General features: G+C 36.7%; 1 protein-coding gene across 4 annotated transcripts in view; it reads left to right on the top strand.

Moving 5' to 3' along the window:
- Window positions 1-22437, top strand: part of BCKDHB (branched chain keto acid dehydrogenase E1 subunit beta) — a 117027-nt gene that overhangs the window by 49105 nt on the left and 45485 nt on the right. The window lies entirely within an intron of this gene.

Here is a 22437-nt window from a genome sequence, read left to right as displayed (position 1 = left end):
TGATCTCCCAATTTAACCTATAATTTGATAACAAGGTCACACCCTAGGGAGGATGAAGATTGGAGTGGAGAGCCCTTGTGCTGACAAGGGATTGAATCCAAGTCTTGCTCCTCTTCATGTGCCCTTACTACCATCTCTGATTGAAGAGTTGAGTACCTAATGAGCTTATGTCCACAGGGCCCTGACAGTTTGCTGTCAGTTCAATGTTAGCAGGTTATCAGCATGCAGAAAGCACAGTTCAGTCTCTGAAGGATATAATTTATTGTGGTTGCTTAAGCAGTGGGTCCTAAAAGGCTGAGTGTATGAACTGTGTGTTTAGGTTCTTAAGTAAGTCTTTCATCATGCCTTAGTTGAGAAGCACGGATCTACTGCACACTTGATGCAATAGATGTCATATCTTCCTGTCTATGTGATCTGCTTTTGTGCCCATGTCAGGTTGCTTTTTGCTCTCTTCATATAACATTATAATGTAATTTGATGTACTGTGAGATACCTGGGTGGTTACATGTAATTATTTTAGGTTACATGTAGTTATTTTGACTTTAGCAGGTTTTTTAAACTTTTTTTTTGATACATTTTTGCTCAGTCACCATAGCCACTTAGTTCAGCCACATGGAAGAAATGCAAGATCTTAGTAGTATAATACAGCTGTCCTTATTTGTAGATGTGTTCCTAAAAGGAAGAAAAATAGTTGTATTTATAATTCCTTTTTCATGATGGATGTTGGAGATTTCCCTTATGGAGGTGGGGGCTCTAGCCTTTTGCAAGGGAAGTCTATCAGCGGTTTATTTTTACTGAGTGTAGAAATAATTTTATGCACAGACTGATCTGTAATCTTTCTAAAGGCTTTCACAAGAAAAATGGAACGGGTTGTACAGGTTGTATGTGCATAGAGCTCTGGTATAGTGTTTCTGAATGAGATATAATGTGATTCTTTGTGCTTTAACTCTAGAGGATTGAATATAAATCAGTTGAATATAAATCAACTCCTAAAATGTAGCTAAATAGATCAGCATAAGAATTGTGTCTTAGGGAAGTGACATGAGGCTTTTCAAAAACTATGTGTTGCCTCTGCTGCCTCCTTAATAAACGTAACAGTGAAGGCTGTCTTTAGATTACTGAGCCTCTTGTCTATATGTACATTCTCAAAGCACTATGTTGTTTCATGGACAAGTGAAAAATTTAGTAAGACCCGTGTTTACTTTGACTATCTTTGCTGATTTCTGACTAAAACTTTTTATTCCCTAGGGCTGGAGTACGAGTGATACAGTGGTTGTGATTCAGAGGAGTTAGCTGTTCACAGAGTGGGTTACTTTCTTTTGAGGGAGGGAATGCATGCCCTGTGCTTATTGTAACATCAGCATCCTGCATCTTTGTGTTTTATTCATGTATGAGGGAGCTGGGATCAGGAGTGATTTCTCCCCTTTATACCTTCAGCTGTAACCTTGAATATCTGAAACTCGTGCTTCTCAACATACGCTGCTCATAAAGAAACCTCTGCCTGACCATGCTCTGCTGACTCCTCAGCTGTTGCATGTGGATTCAGATGTCTGCATTTAGTGCAGGCACAGCAAAGTGTGAGTTCCTACCCAGGCAGGTAACATTTTGCTACTATTTGATTGATTAGCTGTGTTTTTACTGGAAGGCTAAGCTATCACGAAAAATGCTGCTCAAGAAACTGAAACATGAGATGTATATGAAATATCTATAAAATATTTTACTTTACAACCTACAGAACTGTTTAAAGATGTTTTTTCTCCCTTTGAGAAATCAGGCAAAACTTTTTTGCCTTTAACATGCTCAACAGATTTGCTTGGAAGCTTTGGAGAGTTTAGTCTGTGTGGATTTTTCTGGCTATGAACTGTTGGGTGGTGTGGTATTGATTAAAAGCCAATGGAACACTTCCCAGTGCTTCAGTGGTCACATTCAGAGTAAAATTATGTGTTTGTAGTGGTTTTTTTTATGTTGAAATGCATGTATTACTGGAAGTAGGAAATCTATTTCAGGAATAAGCACTCTTAAGGGATTGTGTGAATTACTGCATTTTATTCACCCTGAATTGAATTGAGCATGTTATTTAAACTTTAAATTTATTAGTATCAATTTGCCATTTTCACTTTTGCAAGGGAAAACTTTCAAATGCATATTTTTGTGCTGTTGTATTACTTAAAAGGCAAGTATTTGGCACATATAATCATAAAGATTTGCATTTATTACCTAATTAGTCATCCTAACTTTCTGTGACCTGTTGCTACTGTAAATGCAAAGGAATACTGGGAACTATTCCTTTGTGAGTTCATAATAAAAGCACTGTAAATTGAACTGCAGCATTAAGGTTGACATTATCACCAGTAGTAATTCTGAGGTTGCTTTTTCAGGAGGCTATAGCACAGCCCATTGAAGGGGTGTAAGTTCTTCTGGGCTCTTGGTGTTGCTTTGCTCTTCTGTAGGAAAGGTTCTGTAGAGGTCAGAATAAATGCTCAACAGGCTGGGAAAAATGTCTGCTTTCTCACTGAAAAGAGCAACTCTGAGCAAAAGAGAAAGCAGCTGCAGTGAGAAATGGTGGGTACTACAGCACTGGGGAGCAGATTAGGGAAAACTCTCTGCCTGTTTTCTATTAACCCTATTTGCAGGGAGCCATTACACACTGTAGAAATTACAGCATGTATTAGAGCTTTCTCCTTAATGCACAGGTACCATTTTTGTCAACTTTTGTCGTGAGAAAGGTGGAATAATTGTCAGTTGTAGATCTTTGGTGTCCTATACTTAACTGGCAGCATGTTTTAGGAGATCAATTGGTCTACCAGCTTGTTGTTCCCATTCTTTTAAGTTTACTTCATCTAATTGGACTGTGAATAAAGGAAAATCAAGTTCAGTGAGCCTGATGTGGGTTTTTATGTATTAACTGCCCTCACCAGGCATTGAACTGAATTGGAACCAGATTTATGTTTCTTTGCTATCTGTTCTTGATCTTTTGCCATTTTACATATTGCTCCTTGGATTTCTTACTGAATGGATCTCATACCTCTAAAACGTGATTAAAGTTGTACTTCTTGCATGATGACATTTAACTTTGTCACTGTTTCCATAAGAAACTCCTGTCTTTTGGTCTTGTAGTTTCATGTTGCTACAGTGTGCTGTGGACTGTTGCTTGGCTTCCAGAAGCAGAACTCTGGAACCGTGCTTGCAGGCAGCAATGTTAAAGTTATGAGAATATATGTAACAATTTTAGAAAGCAGTTACTCACATCTTTTGCTCTTCTATATTTCAGGAAAGCTTTGAATGGAAGCCTTTTTATTTGGTCCCATGCATCTTGTTTTAGGGAAGTACTTCAACACTGAGGCGTTTATGTATGTGTAGCTCTGTTTTCTTCTCCCTCCCAGTATAGAAATAGTCATCAGTCTTTAAATCCCTGTGTCAGGTTTTCATGTACGTATTGGTAACTGGTACTTGAAAAAGAGGCTGACTATTGAAAACCTTGATTAAATAAATAAAGGCATTTCTGTGTAGTTTAACTATGTGTATAGTGCTGATATGGTCTGTGAATTCCTCATAAAACCTTTTCGCCTTTGCCTGCGATCATATTACAAGCTTCAAATTGAAAGGCACTTATTCACATAAATGAGTAGTGACATGTAGACTGTGTTTAGAAGTTATTTTATAGCTCTATAAATATATGATAATAAAAACATGATAAATATATTTTATAGCTCCAATGTATGGGTTTTTTCTTTTCCATTGCAAGTGGTGCTGATTGAATTCTAATGGTACTTGGAGTGAAGTTTCACAGTGGTGTAATAGTGTAATGCATTGTATTTGTCTTATTGTAAGTACTTTTCTTTTTATGGTGAGCTTTCTGTGAAGGCAATCTGAAATTCTTGGAATATGAACATGGGCTGCAGAAATTGCCAAATGGAGGTGTTTGATTTTTTTTTTCTTTTTTAAATTTATTTTTTGAATAATGAGTAGGTTTATTTTTCGTTTTTTTTTTTTTGGTGGTTTTCTTTTTTTTTTTTTTTTTTTTTGGTGTATATGTGTGGGTTTTTTTCCTTTTTTTACAATACTTACCAAAAGTCTTAGACCTGTGCCTAGTAGGTTGACAGGCTAAGTGCTGACCTGATAGATATATTGATTAGGCTTAGTTTTCATTATGCTATTACCCTTTCCAGTGCTACTAATATAGAACCGGGCAAACCATTTACATTCCCTCCTATCTTTTTTCTGTGCTAAAGAGCCTGGACTTATGGACTGCTTTCAATTTCGGTCTGCCACACAACAGTGCTCACCAAAATCGAAGGGTTTCTTCTAAATAAACTCAATATATTGTATGATAACTTTTTCTGTTAAGCTAATATGGAGTACTCCTGAAATCCCCCAAGTCTTGAAGATTTTTTAGCCTGTTTGCCTCTTTCCCCCTGCAAATCTGGTGAGTTGAATTAATGCATGAAATCAACATTGTAGCTTGTGAACTAGAGGTGCTGATGTTATATGGTTGTTTTGCAAGTTTATTTAATTTTTTAAAAAGGTAAGATTTTATTTATAAAATTTAGTTACAACAAAAAAGTCTTTAAGAGGGATTAGTTCAGGTTGTTTTGTCTTTGATGATAGAATACGAAAGATAACATATAAGAAGAAAAACAGCCAGAAATTGAATTAGTAAAGTACGTCTTTAGCAATCTAAAATAACTTTGTTAAGCATTAGAATAATCTTTATCACTTTTTAAAATCGGGTGATGTGAGGGGAATTGATCATTCACCAAGAGAAGAGACTGCCAGTATTATAAATACTTACAGTGATATCATTTTCAGATCATGAAATTCATTCTTTGTTCTGTTTGAACTCTATGTGAGGTATTTATCCACTTGCCTGAGAAATAGTCTGTTTCAACTACAGTACATTACTTAGATTAGTAGTGCAGTCTAGTGGAAGCTGAGACTGCACTTGCGTTTATGTCTTGTAGCTGAAGACTTGCAATTGTTTACAGACAATGCTAATCAAACGTTCTGGATGAGAAAAACACTAAGTGGTAATTTAAAACCACTTGGTTAGAGTATAATGCTTGTGCTGTAAGTGTACATGATTTTACCATCCAGCTGGGAAAAAAAGCATATTGACAGTTTTGTTAAGTAACTTGGTCTGCAAATGACAAAACTGCAAAACCACTGTTTTGGTGTGTGTTCAAACATTGCCGCTATGTACTAATGTATACTACATTATCTCTGGAATTTGTGGTGCATTGAGAGACTCAGTGCTTTTATAACTAAACATTAGAAATGCAGGAGTATAGAGGAAGAGATTGTGATTTGCATTAGTCAAGTGCCTTACAAGTACTTTCTGGCACATGCTACTTAGGATAATTGGTTAGATATTTAATCTCTTTGTGCCATGGTCTTACCATTTATAAAATACTTATAAATCTCTCATTTTTCCTATGTTGTGTAGTGCAGATACATAGTTTCATAGTTTTAGGCTTCCAGTAGCTTTAAAGATTTAGTACTTTGTCTAATTTTCTTGAACACACTACAATACAGTTACGTAGTCCCTTTTTCCAGTTTTCTGAATTCTGCATGCCAGCTGTTTAATATCTGCTTTACCAGTTCTTCTTTGAGGAAAATAAGTGACATCAAAGACTAAGCAACAGTCTCTCTCTAAAATTATATTTTATTCTAAACAATTTTACCTGAGAAATCTAGATGCTGTGATGAATCCGCTCATGAAAGCCTTTCTGCAAAAACAGAGCTCTAAAGAATGTCAGAGAACACAGTTTTTGTTACTGAACAATAAATAGATGAGCTTCTGTGAATGCGAGTGTATAGTGGTTTTCTGTAAGCAAATGCAAATGTTGCTCAGAGTAGGAAAATGGTAAGAACAGTAACCACATTTTGTTTACCACCTACAGTGCTGGGTAACTGGTCTTCCCTCTAGCCCTTCCACTGCCAAACTAAGTTTTATAAAGATCTGTAATAGATCGATAGCTCTGCTAAATTATTTTTCTTCAAGTATGTATTGTCACTCTTGTCAATACACTTGACATATTTGGCTGTGCTTTTTTATTGTTGTGCTCTGAGGTGTACAAAGCTTCTTGGTATTTCAAGGAATCCATGTGTAGTATTTTTTATCTCTGGTCCTTGCATATGTAGGGAATTTAAATGGGGAGATCTCTACAGGCATTTCAGTGATTACAGTGATACAGAATTAATTTCTGACTCAATGCTCAAGGCCAGGTTGGATGAGGCATTGAGCAACCTGGTCTATTGGGAGGTGTCCTCACCCTTGGCAAGGGAGTTGGAACTAGATGATCTCAAGGTCCTTTCCTAACCATTCTATGGTTCTGTTCATTATCACTGTGTTAGGAAATCAAAGCTTCAGACAAGAAAGGCTCATGTGCACCATGTATGGTTCTTACACCAACTTCATGGTTTTCTGTTTGCATCATATCTGCCATAGAACATAAAGATTTACTTAGGGACTGGGAGAAAAATCTTCCTGTGACACTTAATCTAATGCTAATCACATTTCAAAGTGTTTAGAGTAAACACTGTGTCTCAGATATGTTAATAATGAGCAGAAAGAGGGAACAAAGACTTTATTCAGCAGTATTCAGAACTTTGAAGTAAATGATTTACTAGCTTTGACTATTCTGTCACATACAAATATGACTTGTCTTTTAGTTACCAAGCATATAAAGGGTCAACATATCTTTTAAGTTGTTGCTTTAAGTGGAAAATTCTATTTTCTGTGAATCATTGAATACAAGAAATGAGAGTTGGTTCTTTGAGGAGCAGACAATAAATAGATATGGAATATTATAAATGCTAAATGCTGATAATTTGTTCATGTTGATGACTTTTTGATGCTATGGTGATCAGTACGATGGAAAAAACGTATATCAGTTAATGGAAGCAGGCTGTTTCTCTCAGGTTACTTTCACGATTTTTTTCAGGTCTTAGAATCATAGAATAGAATCATAGAATAGTTAGGGTTGGAAAGGACCTTAAGATCATCTAGTTCCAACCCCCCTGCCATGGGCAGGGACACCTCTCATCAAGAAAGGCTATTTAAAAGTAAAATGTTTCTTGGTTTATAGATAGGCTTTCTTTTGTGTACATTTTAAAATCACTATAAGTAGTGATTCGTGGGCTAACACTTGAATCTGTTAAAAGATTCGGTGGAGCAATTAAATGTAGCTTTATTGTATGTCAAGGTCTGTCTCAAACATGAGGCTTGATTTGGTGTTGTCCTGGGTTCAGCAGTAGCAGTCATTTTTCTCCTTTTCGATTCTCCTTTCCATCCCTCTGGGAGTAGGGGGAGGGAAAGAAGGGGGGGGAGTGAGTGAACGAGTTACCTGACTGGGTTTAAACCACGACAGGTGTTTGTCATTGAAGAGGCTTCCATTGACGTCAATGAAAAATGCATATATTTTGTGGCAGCTTCTAGGTCACTTTGTATGCTACTAGTTTATTGTGTCATTTGTATGCTACTAGTTTATAAATGTCATTGGCTTACTGGTGCTCTAAGTAGCGTGTTACTTGTGCACAAAGACCATTAAACTTAATGGAAATGGAGAATGAATTTGTTTGAGTATAAATAGAACTAAAAGGCACATGATTAACCTTTTAAATGTCTTTGGCATTGGGAGGAGTTCTTAATGTAATGTAATGTTTTTATTAGTTTTAGCCTGAATATCAAGACAAGTTGATGGAACAAGCTGCATGATTTTAGTAGTAGCATTTGCCAGAAAATGGATTAATAGGTTATGAAACTCAAGTTTATTTGTAAAGGAAATATTGCTGAATCTCAACCTTTGTTTACATCATGACTCAGTCTATATAAATTTGTAGTTTTTACTGAATTGAATGGGGTGATTCAAAAAGATCAAAGTGAAGTTATTGTAGTAGAAGCAAAAGAGATGTTACATAAATAGAAAATAACTATTGTTTCATGTTTCGTGGTATTTTAACGTAAATTTAAATTAAATGTTACAGGCATATTACTGAGTGATAGCTCTGTGTTAATGATGTAAAAACCCCAACAACATAGTAGAAATGTTCTGTGAAATGGAAACCTGAAAAAAAAAACCCACCAACCAGAGAACTCTCAGAGACAGGTTCCATGTTTTGATTTCGTCTATCTTTTCTCATGTGGTGCTATGAAGGTATAGAAATTCATTAATTTTTTTACTTTGGGTAACAACATAATGATAAAGAATGAAAGATAATTACTGCATAAGTAATGAAGTCTGGTTTTGTCTGGATTTATATTTATATATTTATATTTATACCTGCCAGCATTCCATATTCTCTATTTACCTACACTGGGATGCTCAGCTCCTTTCTAAATGGCTGCCTAGACAGAAGGTAGCAAAAAACCCCCAGTTTATTGGTGCTTCCTGGTTGCAGAAAGATCTGTGGGAAAGATAGCATTAAGTGCAGTTTATCTTTTATTGGATTATTACTAAATTAGTAGGAGTACTGATCTCACTGACCCAGAGACACTGATTCTTACCAAGCTTGCAGGAACTTAATATGTTTAAGACTTTCATTTGGCTGCAAAATGGCTGTCAGGAGACTGACAAATGGGCAGAAAAAGAAGATCAGGTTGCAGAACCCTCATTTCCTTGGGCAACAGGCTGAAAATGAATATATACTTCAAATGACTATTCATTCCTCCGTAAGTTGAAGTAGGTCAGATACTGAGTGTGTGTAACTGATGGAAAAGAATGGAGATCAGAGAAGAAATGAAGGTTTCTTACATGGTTTTAATGAAGAGGGAACAAAAAAATTGAAGGGATTGTAAGACAAAATATAGCACTGAAAGAATGAAAAGGGGAGTTGGTTGTTGCTTTAGAAAAATTAATTTAAATGGGAAGTAGTGTTCAGAAAAACATTAACAAGGGATACAGTAATTTTAAAAATACAGGTTTATAAAATATTTGCCACAATGTTCTGTAAACCATCTGTATTATTTAAATATTCATCACATCCATCAGAGATCTGCTAATGCTTATTTTTGAAAGGAGTCAAAAATGGCACAGGTCTTCTTTTCAGACATCTACTTAACCATCTTGGTCTACTTCATATTTTTCGTAGATTATGTCATAATTATTTTGCTCAGATCTTTCCATTGTATTGCCTCATGCTTTCCTGTATAAGCCATGTTAGTAATTCAGATGCTAAATCCAATGAATCCTCAGCATAAGTGGGTTCAACAGCTGCAGTGAAACAGATTTATCTGTCTTGTCCTGAGCTGTATGAATTTGTGCTACCTGAATTGGAGTTAAGTACAGGAAATAAAAAAGAAGCGACTGCTGTATGCATAAATGCTGAAGCTCTTGCTTTCTGTGGAGTTTTAGTGCTTCAGATTATAAAATGCACTAGCTTTCCCATTGAGCATACATACTGTAGTCTTCCTTGGTGTGATTCTTGAAGTATAACTTGAAAAAGACAGTTGCTGATATGAAAAGTGTCAACAAAATGGTTCTCCCCTCACACTTGAAAGACATCTTCACAGATGTTTATTGGTATCTAGAAGCTTATTGATGTTCCCTTCCTCTGTGTCTAAAACATTTAGTGAACATATGGCAACTAGAAAACAGTGCGTTAGGTCTGAGTTCATTGTTTTTGCCAAACTCTGGATATATGAAAGTTTGAAGATCTAGAACAACCTTTTTTAAACATCTGTGTCTCTTTTTGGTTGAGAAATCTTGTTTTAAATCAGGCTAATAGTGGACTTCTGTGTCCTGAACAAAAGTCTCGTTGCTGTCCTGGTCATGCTAGAACTCCAGTATGAAGCAGAGTGAAGAACAGACAAGTGTTATGCCACTTTTCTCTGTTCCTTTTACTTACCTTCCAGAACCCAGATCTTTCCTGCATCTTGGCATCTCTCTTGCCTTGGCCTTTTCTTTTTTCCTGCTGATCATTTCTTCATTTACATTTCTGCACTTCTCATTTTCCAGAATTCAGGTTTTTCTTCTGTCTGTTCTGCCTTTAAGTTCTTTTCTTTTTGTTACAGTTTTTTATATTCATTTACAGCTTTTAAGAAACAGCAGTTTCATTTTAATCTTTCTATTTGGAAAATAGAGAGTGCCCAGGTGGTAAATGACAGGTTAATGGCAGTAAATTGCAGGTTATCTTGTGTCTATCATCTCCTGTTGTTCTAACTGCTGGCTTTCAATCACATGCTACACTGTAATGACTTGATAGCCTTTGTATGAGATGTGTGTAACTTGCCATATACTTTTTTCATTACAGTTTTAATGTAGTTGTACCTGTGACTGTTAATAAACAATATGCCCATAATTTCTGAAAGGCAAAAGGAGGGCTAGTTAATCTGAGATTTAAATATTAACTTATTAATAGAAGTATAACTTCTGAGACCTAAAATAAACATTAGTTTTGAGCATGAGTATAGAAAAACTGAAGAAGCAAGATAACTTACGAAGAGTATTTTGTATGTTCAACAGTGTAATTTAAATGGTAAGAGAATAAAAAGCCTCAGAAGAAGACTGTGGAATGTCAACTGAATGTTGTTATGCCATACAAACTTGAAGGGGGTCTTATATGTCCATGATGATTTCTGGGATGAAAAGGATCTCTTTAGTGAAAAGGATCTGTTTAGGGCAGGCAGCATTGTCTTGCTGTATTTGCCAAGACTTGCTGCTTTTGCTTTCATTAGTAGGAAATTAAAAAGTAGTTTTGAGGGGAGGGAAGGTCAAATTTGTCCATGGTGTGCTATTATCTAGTGGTCAGACTGGTGAAGTTTAGAGGCTGCTGCTGAAGCTCTTGATTTCTGAAATCTTTACTATTAAGTTTTATGTTTTAGGCTACACACTCAGAAATTCTTTATATAGATGTATTTAATTGTGGTTAACTAGGCAAATACGGTTCAAAGTATTGAGGAATTATGAGTCACCAGTCTAGCGGATTCATGAATATTTTACATCAATGCAGTTGCCTTTATACTTAAAAAGATCATTTAAGGAATCTGCTCGTAATTATTTCAGACAACGACTGGGAGATTTAGAGGCATTTGGCCAAAAGCAGCTATTTTTCCTATTCATGTTACGTATTTCAGTAGTGTTACCCAGGTTGTATGTAGTGTCCTCAGAAATAAACAGGGAGTCCTTGCACCAGATTAAATATTCTCACTGTTAACAAGAGTTTCTGGCATCAGAAAACAACAGATGTGAAAAAGTGGAGGACAAGAATGCAATAAAAATCAGTATAGTGTAATGAAGTGATAAGAAGAGCCAGGTGAGTTTTATTTTCAAATTTACTCTTGACTTTTGAATCAGTTTTCTTTCCCAAACAATTGATTCTAGTGCATATGGAGCAATTTATCTTAAGACTATTAAGGGGTCATGCTATGAAATTCCAGCAGTAATCTTTCTTTGCCTGTCTCTTACTGAAGTTGGTTAGTATGTTCTTAAATATTTTTAGGTTAAGCAGGAGTATCTGTCTGCACAAAATGAAACTTTTCTCTACTGTCTCCACATTCTCTGACCATTATTAGCAGCTAATGTTTTCTTAGCAATTTACTGCTCTAGGATATATAGAGTGGTGTTATGAAAGCATTACAAATGGTTTGATAGCAGCAAACTGGGGAAAAGATCCATCCTGATGTGGATTTCAAAGTGGCAAGATTGTTGTATGTTGTATGTTATACAACAGCATAATAGCATAAACTATGCAGTCCTGTCACATGTCATCACTGAAAAGAGCCTGGCTCTGTCTTGTTTGCACCCTTCCTTTGGGTATGCGTGTACACTGGTGAGATCTCTTAATCCCAGTCACTTACAAGAGTAAGTTTACTGCATGGCATTAGGAAGTTAGTTACTGGCTGATAGAATATCAGTTTAACACTTTTCTATGAAACACTATACCAAACAGTGTTGAGATGCACCCTGCCGTGTGTCATGTCTCTTTTATCTTTCCACAGTCTCGGCTATTTAAATTGAAAGTTGTTCTGGAGAGGAATCCTCTGCTACTCTGTATTTTTATGATGCCTAACACATTAGTAAACTGTTCTTGGCTCTTGGCTTTTCAGGAAGCTTATAAATCTCTCTTGAACATCTCCGCTATACCTTGACAATGCTGTGTAGGACGTAAATGCCATAGCTGTTTTATTACCTACTCTCTTCATTGCTTCTTAGGATGTTCTGCCTAGCTCTGTAGCCAGCCCTTTTGGCTTTGACCATAATGTGTTAAACTTTTCAGGCTAGTTTGTATTACTTGTGTGTTTGTTTTCATTTCTTATCATCTCGTTTCACTATCTTCACACTACGGCATTATGTTTTCAGTGCTGTGCAGGAAGAAGCCACGTTAGTATTTCAGAATTTTTTTTGGCATTTATAGTGTAAAATGATACATATTGGAATAATAAAATCCTGGTGTGTTGAGGCAGTAAGTTTTATGATTGCACTAAAATTTTTCTGCAAGACATTTTATATGTGCATCCCAGCTGTGATCAAATTAGTTCTTTATGAACTGTTTCTGCCATATGTACATTTTAAACTGGAGGAAAGATCCATCCTGATGTGGGTTTCAAAGTGGCGAGGTTTAACCAGTATGTTATGCGACATTAGCATAAGAGCTGATTTAGAATATAGCTCTGCTGTATTGAGATAGCTGGGGTGCTCTTAGCTATGGGTCATCTTAGTGACAGCACTCAGACTGCTTAAAGATGCATATCTCTTGCTTCAGTGAGCACTCAGTTGCCTTTCTGTGATCAAATTTAGGAAAATGATGTAAATTCATAAAATAAATTATACATTTCATAAATGATAATTCTTAAAAGAATTAGCAATAAATTCCTTTCTGCTGTTTTCCATTGCTAAAACTAGTGTTCTTCACCGAGACTGAAAGTTTCCCATAATTTCTGAACATATAGAGGAGAAGAAAAGTATGATCTTACTGAGGCTAACTCATGCTCATCCAATGTGGTTGCCTTCTGTGATAAAAGTATCTGGATTTGTGATCAGGGGGTGAGCAATGGATAATAGGTACCTTGACTTCAGCAAAGCTTTTGATACTGTCTCAGAATACTCCTGTATCCAAGTTAGGATGCACAGCTAGCTGGGTAAAATCCTATTTGTGTGATTGGGCTTAGAGGGTCATGGTTAGTGAGGAGAGTATGGTATACTGCCTGGAGGTCAGTGAGAGGCAAATGCTGCAGGAGTCTGTACTAGGACCTCTCCTGTTCAAGCATCATTATCAGTCATGTGAGGAGGTGATGGAGTGGGCCCTCATCAAGCTTAACAGATGAAACAAAACTCTGGGGATTGATATGCTTGAGGGCAAGGCTGCCATTTGGAGAAACATAGACAAGCTGGAGAAATGGGATGATGAGGAATGGTCAAATGGCAGGTCCTTTACCTGTGAAGGAAGAGCTTGTGACAGCAGAGACTGGGAGTGCCTGGCTGGAGAGCAGGTCAGTAGGCAAAGCCCTTGGTGGCCCTGGGAAACAGCGAGCTGAGCATGAGCCTGCAGTGTCTCTGGCAGCAACGAGGGCTGACGGCATCCTGGGCTGTGTTAGCAAGAGCATGGCCTGGTGTTTGAAAGCAGAAATTGCCTCCTTCTACTCAATAACAAGTCTTAGGGACCCAATAAAAGAAAAATATTGATAAGGTGAGCAAGGGCAGTCAGGATGGCTGGGGGCTGGAGCCCTTGCCCTTAGGTAAATGGGCACAGTCTAAAGGATACAAACGCTGACATAAATAAATGGGGCAGGCAGACCGTTACACCAATGCTGATGATTTTATTTATAGTCCTTCTTATGAACAGGAGTTGTTTAGTCAGATGTGTTGCTTGGAAAATGTGCTCCCATATAGGAGGAAATTGGGATGAAAACCTAACCTGTTGCATGGACCTCCCTTGCGCTTAGAAATGTTAAAGGCTCATCTGCTTAATGAAGGACCATATTTCTTCCTGGGAACTGTTTTTATTCTGACATGAGAGGCTGTTTGGGTTTGAACAAGAGCACACTACTAAATTGGTTAAGCGGAGCTAATAGTCAAACTGGGAATTAGTTGTTGGATGTCTATTTTTATACAACATGCATGCTATTTATACTGAGTCTCAGAACAACTTGTGAACCTGAGCAAAATACTTTTATTGCTTTGGTGCACTGAATTTGAGCTATATGTTTTCAGAGGTTTTTATTTGTTTTGTTCTTAATCTTCTGAGACATTGGTGTAACAATGCTGTAACAAAAGAAATAAATATATAGACATATGCATCTGCATATAGATAAGTAGGTAAAAATATTAAAGCAGAAAAAGTGCAGAGAAGTCTCTTAAGTAACTTTTTTGAAAGTTTGGCTGGCACTCTAACAATTTATCAACTGAAACGCTTTTGAACTTCCTGTTCATTGTTCACTGTAAGAAAACGAAGCATAAAAAAGAACAATTCTACCTATTATGCTGATTTTCTCTCTTTCCTGCTTGGTCAGAGTTCTCAGAGAATTGTCTGAAAATAGTTTTTGAGATTTATTGCAAGCCTATTAACTTGCTTTCTCACTCCAAGTCATCTAGTAGAAATACAAAGTTATTCTGCAGAATGTGCAGGTCGATTTCTTGACCACCAGCTCAAATGTAGCTGAAAATCCTAGAAGTGATTTATTCACAGCCTTTCTAACAATAGAACCAAGGGTCACCAACTCCAGCAATAGGTGATACACATGTATGGGCATGGGAATGTTTACTGTCTTTGGGTCAGGTGAGTCATGGACGTATATGCACAATCTATATATATATCTAGAATTATATCAAATGGTAAACCTTACAAATTTATTATGAATCTCTGCTTTGTTTAACATATCAGTGTGATTTCATTTGAAGTCTCAAACTCTTAAAATTCCCTGGGACACAGAAACATAATGTTGCCTTTACTGTATAATTGATTTTTTTTTCCTACAGAGAACATTATTTATAATATGAAATCTTTCTTGATACTTTAAGCTTATTCTTAAACATAATTTTAAAGACATGTTGAAGGTCAGAGCTGTGATGGACACCTGGCTGTTCCTTCCTCATCATGCTGTTAGCATCCCCTCTTGCCAGTGTCAAAAACGTGGTCCAGCTTTTCCCTGTGTTCCAGACTGTTTGTTCCTTTCCCTTCCTTGGAGCTACCATCGGGATTTTCATCCAGCTATATTGCATTTATGCTATAGATTTGATAAAAGGAGTAGCCAGGTGAAAATACAGCAAGACTGACCTTTTAGGAAGAAGGGATTTAAAGTGGCCATGTAAAATTAACTTAAGGCCTTTTCTTGGAGCTTTACTCCTTATTAGAAATCGATATTTGAATGCACAGTAGTAACTTTAAAAGAGCTCAATGGACAGTAGGACAGCTGTATCCAACATGCTACACCGTAGTACATGTTTTGATAATTATTTAATGTTTTTTTCAATTTATTGTTTGTTTTCAGGTAAACAGCTCATTCGGCAGCAAATGCATCTCTAAGACTTCTCTTAATTTTCCTAGGTTTATTCTTACTGTGATATTTGGAGTTGTAATGCATTATACTTTCGAATCTTTATTTTCTGTAATAGCTGGTCTTCTACTCCGGTTTAAAATTAGTTGGGGTTTGTTTGTTTGTTTGTTTGTTAGGCTTTGTTTCTGTTTTTAGCTTTTCCATCAGAGAAGGCAGGTAAGGATGTAGACACCATGTCAGAGACAGGTTGTGCAGCAGGACGGCCTCTCTTATCACCCATGTGCTAAGGTCGCATGCTGTGTTGAACACTAGTAGAGGGCTGTTCTCTGTTCTTTCCCTTGTTTCTGTTTCCTGTTAGTGTTGTCTCCTTCTATGGACTGTGTTTTGCTTCTCTGTTAGAAACCAGAATCAATGCCTCTTCATTTCTGTGCACTTTGCAGCCTGTGAGCCCAAGTGGATCTGCCCATCCTTGCTATGATGTTGGTTATCGCAGATCCTTTTGCTTTGCGGAAGGTCATTCCGTGCTTCTGAAGCTGGCAGTAGGTCCGAGCTCTATTCTGGGCCACAGCCTGCAACAGGAGCCTCAGCTGTGCCATCTGCAGTCAATGAATTCCAGGCTTGTAGGTCAGAAAACACAAACCTCAGCTGTATCAGCTGAACAAGCAGACAGTGATGGATTAGAACCTTGAAAGACAAAGATTTGTGCTCTCCTAATATGGATCAGTTAAAATGATTGGCAACTTGTTAGCTATTTGTGTCAAGCTAAAAAGAAATCAGATTTCTTTTTCATTCTCTGCTGTTAATCAGCGTACTCATCTACTCTAAACTGCCCATGCCATTTAATTGTATTATTTGAAAAAATTTTGTTTCCTTTCCAAGTAGTTTTCTCTTTGATCTACATACATTGTTGCCAACATACTGCTAGGATTCTCTGCTACATTATTGTAATACTGTGATATACTTACAGTAGCCTTACGAATCTTAGCAGAATGAGTGTAAGGCTGACTGTCTTATTACCGGCAGTTGTGAAATCTTGTTCATACTTTGAGCTGTTGAGCTGTGTGTGATGAAATAATGGTTTTTCTTGTAATTTGTTTGTCTTCGCATCTTGAGTTGACTGATAAATGAGTTTCAACTTTTGGGAGTGTAGTGTAGACATCACAACATAGTAGATTTTAAGACTCACTCTAATTTTTCTTCTCTGGGAATTTAGTAGTGTTGAAAACCACACCAAATGATGTTATTTTATTCTGTTTTAATTCAGATTAATGATTTAATATTTTTTATTCAATGGTAAGGGTTATTTTTGTTGCTAGATTGGCGCTTTAAAGAGTGCGTACTATTCCTAGCTTTTACTGCTTCTAGGAAAAGGTAGTTCATCAGGGCAACTGTGACAGTTGTAATTTGCAAACTAGATCATAATCCTTAGGAAGTTACAGGGCTTTCTCATTTCCAGGTTATTAGGACACATCCTATTTCTCTTCTATTCCTTCTTTTGGCACCCTAGTAAAAAATGTTCTTCAGGATTTGTTTGGTTTTCCAGAGATCCCATAACCCCAGTAAGAATCTGATGTCTGGAAACTGGGAATGCAATAACTGCATTTAAGATTGTCAGTATATCATGTGCTCAAACAATTCACTGTATCTGGGATGTGTCATCCTATGGATATTTATGTGCTAAGTAAATGTAAACCACAGTGATTCACCTGTCAGGTTATGTTATGTATTTCTCTAGGGAAAGTGTTGACTAGAAATCCGGGATCTTCTGTCCCTGTGCTTATGGTGTTCAGTACAAAGAATGCTGCTATGCAATTTCATTTGTTATTGAAACATTAAAAGGAAAGTAGCCTCCCTAAGGTTTTTCATTGAAGCTGATCTAAAAATGAAAAAAAAAAAAAGTTTTTTTGAGGCATTTGTTGAAACTTTACCAAGTTGTTTTTTTTTTTTTTTTTTTTTTTAAGCTTCTGTATTTGGGTTTCTTTTCAGGAAAGACACACATCAATGCTCATTTTTGTGTAATTTTATAATTGTTTCATACATGCTTAGTGCAAAATGGATATAATAACAATAGAATTTCAGTGCTTTGCCAGCTTCTTTACAATTATTTTAGAAAGCAAGTTTTTCAGTTATGCAGGATACTTTTACACTCATAAAGGATACAGTGAAAAGTATGCAAAAATTTAACTGTGAATGTAAGCATCAAAATATTTCCTTTTCTGTGAGAGATGGAAATCTTTTATTTCTGAGACAATTTTCTTCTTAAAACAGGCAATTTGCCATTGTGACACAATGACAGCCATTTATAATAAAATGCTGACTTTGATAATTTCAATAAGGCCGTTGCTATGTTAGTGAAGCAGCTGGTTAAGCTGGAAGTAGTGCTGTTGCTATGTGTGGAGAATAATAGTGTAAAATGCAGTTTACCGTCAAACTAATTTTGGTTTAAGTCTGCTTTTTTCTAAGTAAGGGCATAGTATGTTATTGGTAGTGTCAGCACTTAGATTTCAAAGTGCCTGGAAGAGCCAGACTTGTGTTGTTTTCTTCTGTCATCAGTGCCTGTAGGAGGGGGGAAAGCGGCCAACACGTGAATTGAGAGTTGAACAGAGAAATGATTATAGAAACTCTTGGATAAAAAGTGTCACCAGGGAGGTTGAAAATAATTTGCTCAGCTGCTTCACTGCAAAAATCCTGGGCTGCAGTTCAGAAAGCCTTCAAAGTGCACTCTGAAAGCACTAGTCTGGCAAAGTCACTAGGTTTTCTTTTACATTTCATTATCAGGGTGATCATGCCACTAGCCTTTTGCTCTGACACAAAATCAGTGGCTGTCCTTGTGGATGACACTGATGTAAACCGGTCCTGACAATGAAATTGAGGTGGAACGGTACCTTCAGTATTGGTTTCTGGTTTTGTTTTAGGGTTAATTTAGTAGTTGAAAGCCCTAGAGTCTTTTCTCTTAATAACTGGATATAGCACAGGTGACAGTGGTGTGCCATGACCTGTGTGTCAGCTGCCTTCTGGAGAGAGGGAGAACTGCTGAAGTTCTCATGAGCAAATTCTGATTTGCCTTTGATGTCTGAATCTGTCTCTGGGGTGGTGGCTGCTGCTTTGTGCTAACTGTCCACTGCTGCAGGATAAATCCAGTTATCTCCTTCAGCTGGTTTACCACATGGCCCCTTTATTGCTTGAGGAGATGTCAGGGATGGGCTGGGAACAGGAGGTTCTGGGTAGGGTAGGACCTCTCCCTTATGGGAGCAACCAAGGTTGCATCAGCTGAACTTAGCTGTGAAAGTGTGGAGTGGCAGTGACACAAAGAGGAGCTGTGCTCTCTCGAATGCCTGGGTGTTGTTTTTTGCTTTCCTCTATGGTCTGTTATTAAAGATGGCAAAAAAGTTTTTCCATTTTGATTTAATTTGAAGTAGGTTATACCTACAGAATAACTTAGTACCCCCAGAAATATCTCTGGACTTTAAAGATCAGCAAGCAACAACTTCTGATTGCGCATGTAAAGAAGGAACGTTTTTATTGATGCCGATCTCCTATGCCATACCATATTTTTTTAAGATGCATTAAAAAAAGTATTCTACATGAGCTGCAGAATGTTCATACACTTCAACATTTTAATCTTCTATTGAGGTAAGAAGAGTGTAAAGACTGGGGTTTTAGCAGAAAAAGTGGGGATGTTGGGGAAATGGAGGAGTATCAAGCACTTACAGGATATGCAACAAGTTGTGAGGGGACAAAACATGCCATTCTTTAAAACACCATCCTTTTCTCTAATTAAGCCGAATGGAAAAGAAACCCACTCCAACTACCCACCTTTTTAAAAGGTGATAAAATGGTAAAATTATGTGCTGGCAAATTTGTTACACTGATTTACTCACTGTTTTCTCCAGTTTTATGTCACTGCTATTTCCCATGAATTTTGAAGGTTGAGAATGCCATTAGATAATGTTACTGTGCTGCACTTATTTGAACTGTAAATGCTCTTCTGAATATTGGGCTTCAGTTGGGCTGACTTTAACTGTATGGCACAGAAAGGCAGTGTTGGTGAATAGAAATACTAAAGTCATGAGGTCCTGCAGAGTTGGACTTTTAACCTGTTTTTCAATATTTCTGTACAAGATATAAAAACTTTTGAAACCATTATTGATAAAAACATAGAGGTAACAAACAGCTGGAGAAATAGATAAAATAAATAGTTACTGATAAAGAGGAGATACACTCTTTAACTGAGTTGCGTTCTGGCACACAGTGTATTTTTCAACATATCCAAATATAATTTTGTATCTTGAAATAATAAATGCACACTGTATTTCCATCTTTATTCCAGGAAGTAATTATCCTTCAAGGACAAACCCCTCTGTCCCAGGAACAGGGGATTGCAGTCATCAGTTGAAGCTGGACTCAGTGTTGTTATGTTTTGGCCAAAAGGCTTCACGCATCCAAGAGCTCCAATATTGAGGTTATATTATCTCCATATTTGGTGGTGGTGTGAAAAAGTCTGGAATGCTGTTTCCAGATGGGTGTACTTCAAGAAGGATATTGAAAACTGGAGGTGATTCGGGATATGGTCATAAGAGTGATGAAGGAATTGGAAGTGTGCTGTTTGGTGAAAGATTTAGAGCTCAGTGTGCTTTGTTTAGCAAAAGTGTGGTCAAGATACCATTTGATCACAATCTTAATGTATTCATGTAGGAAGCAGATACGTGCTGATGGATAGTTTCTCCATCTAGCAAACAGAAGAAAAAGAACCAACAGCTTGAAATTGAAGTCGGCCAAATTAGTCTGGAAGTAAGGTGCAGAATTTTAACAGTGAAGGCAGTTAAACACTGAAACAACTTACCAATGCATTTGCAAATGTTGGAAATACCATAGCTAAGATTGCACGTGTTTCTGAAAGACTGACTATCATTTAGGAGCAAGTGTTAATGTGAAGTAGAAATTGATGCAGAGGAGCCTATAAGACTCAGGAATTGCAATACTTGCGTCCTTCCTTAAAAGTTCAGGACTGTATTTGCAGTGCAGTGTAGTGGTTAATTTCTGCTTCTTTTGATTCTGGTTTAACCAGTGGGAGAATTTTTATGGTATTTCTGACTGGTATGATGTCATGCAGGTATCCATGCTGACCCTAAACAAGCTATGATAGGTACTAAAAACACCAAAGCTATGCTAGTTTTCCAACAGGAGTGACAAACAGTGCTTTTTTAACAGGGCTGAGATGCTTGTATACAATACTTGATCACAGCTGCTTACTCATTCTTAACAAGCTCCTACAGGTAAGGAATCCTTGAAGCCTTGGGAAGTTATATGTAAAACTAAGGCTTTCTCATATAGGAGAAGCAGGTTTCCAAACTGAGATTTTTCTTCTTTTTATTTTTTCCTTTATTGTTTACATGTGTTCAATTTGAGAACAGGTAAATTAATACAGGAAAAGTTACCAGCTACTTAGAGCAAGAAGCTGTACTGGACTCAGGAAACCTGAGATGTGAAAATATTTGGAGGTTGAGAAGCTGGGAAGGAGCACATTAAAGATCCTATTTTTACTCTTTCCTAAACATCAGATTATCTCCATTGTGTAGACAGGATACTGGACTGCTAGATTACTGGTCTGATCCCATGTGGATTTTCTTATATGAGTCCTAACAAAGTCTGTTTCATACTACTAAATTCTGAGAAACCGAATCTGTAACTTTGATGATAGCTTGTAATTTTTCAAAGAAGTGTGAACCTCTCACAATAAACACATGCAAAATAATATTTGTTTAAGAGGATTAAAAAAAATCTTTGAAATTGATTAATTGTATTGTTTTTCCCATGGCAACTGAAAACTGATTGTATCAGTTATATCAAATTAAAACTGGAGTGTACATTTTGTTCACTTAACTGTCATTTTAATTTATTGGACAGACTTATAGTGCAGTTAATGTCTCTGCTCTTTACATAGGAGTTTCCAGTGCTGGCAAAAGAAATTCAAGAAATGGGCCTGCATAACTGCGGGTTACTTTCCAACTGTTGAAATGCCTTTTCCTGCCTTGTTTAGCTCTGAATGTTGTCAAACCACTTCATAGTACAGTATATGGATCATCTTGTTTATAGGCCTGTGACTTGCCAATACATCTGTGGATGAGCTATGTAGAGCCATTGATTGAGTCATAGCTAGAAAAGCAAAAGAAATAGAAAAGTACTTGAATCAGAAGGAGAACTGTACAAATTAAGGCATTAGCTTTGTGAATTCTATTATGCATGCAGCTGCCTGACTGGAAATGTGCTGGCGTAGACATTAAATTGAAGATCACAGCATTAAAAAAGTGTGACCTGATAGCCTAGCACTGTCGTGGGCTTTTGCACTTGATGACTAACGGTGCGCCAGCAGTACACTCTGTACTTATCTTAAAAATCAGACTGTAACTGTTCTTGAAAGATTAACATACACATTATTCTGATTTTTTTTTTTCTGATATATGTGTCTCTAGAAGTTCATGAAACTTTTTTATGCACCTTCTGACTATATGTGTATTATGAAATGTGAGATGTTGCTGCTGTATTTCTGACCAAAGGTATCTCATGTTGTTCGATTCTAGGCAATTTAGCATGTAGTTGCAGTAAACTGTAAGATATTTGAGTATGGTGAAGCTTTATACTCCCACCAGATTAAAAATATTTTTCTTCCATTGTTATGTTTCATATGAATACTTTTTTAAATTAAAGATACTTAAATCACCTTCTATGTATATTGTGCTATGTGATTATTTATAAAGTAGATCACGTAAAAAACACACAAACTTTGAGATCTGAAATTAGAAAATGTTGCTTCTAACTGCCATGTAAAACTTAAATAAGCATCATGAATCTATATAATTGTTTCCTTCCTGAAATTTTTATTCGATAATTTTACTTTCTGAATAGTTATGATTCATAACTTTACCTGGAATCTGGTTGTGCAGAGATATGTGTCAGTGAAGGATTTCTTTACATGTTTTTCAGGATCCAAGTTTTTATCAATG

Source organism: Pezoporus flaviventris, unplaced genomic scaffold (genome assembly GCF_033815535.1).
Source record: "Pezoporus flaviventris isolate CSIRO_AGI_PZ_B2104156 unplaced genomic scaffold, CSIRO_AGI_Pfla_v1 ptg000031l, whole genome shotgun sequence".
NCBI classification, from domain to species: domain Eukaryota; kingdom Metazoa; phylum Chordata; class Aves; order Psittaciformes; family Psittacidae; genus Pezoporus; species Pezoporus flaviventris.
This window is presented reverse-complemented; position numbering and strand designations above follow the sequence as displayed.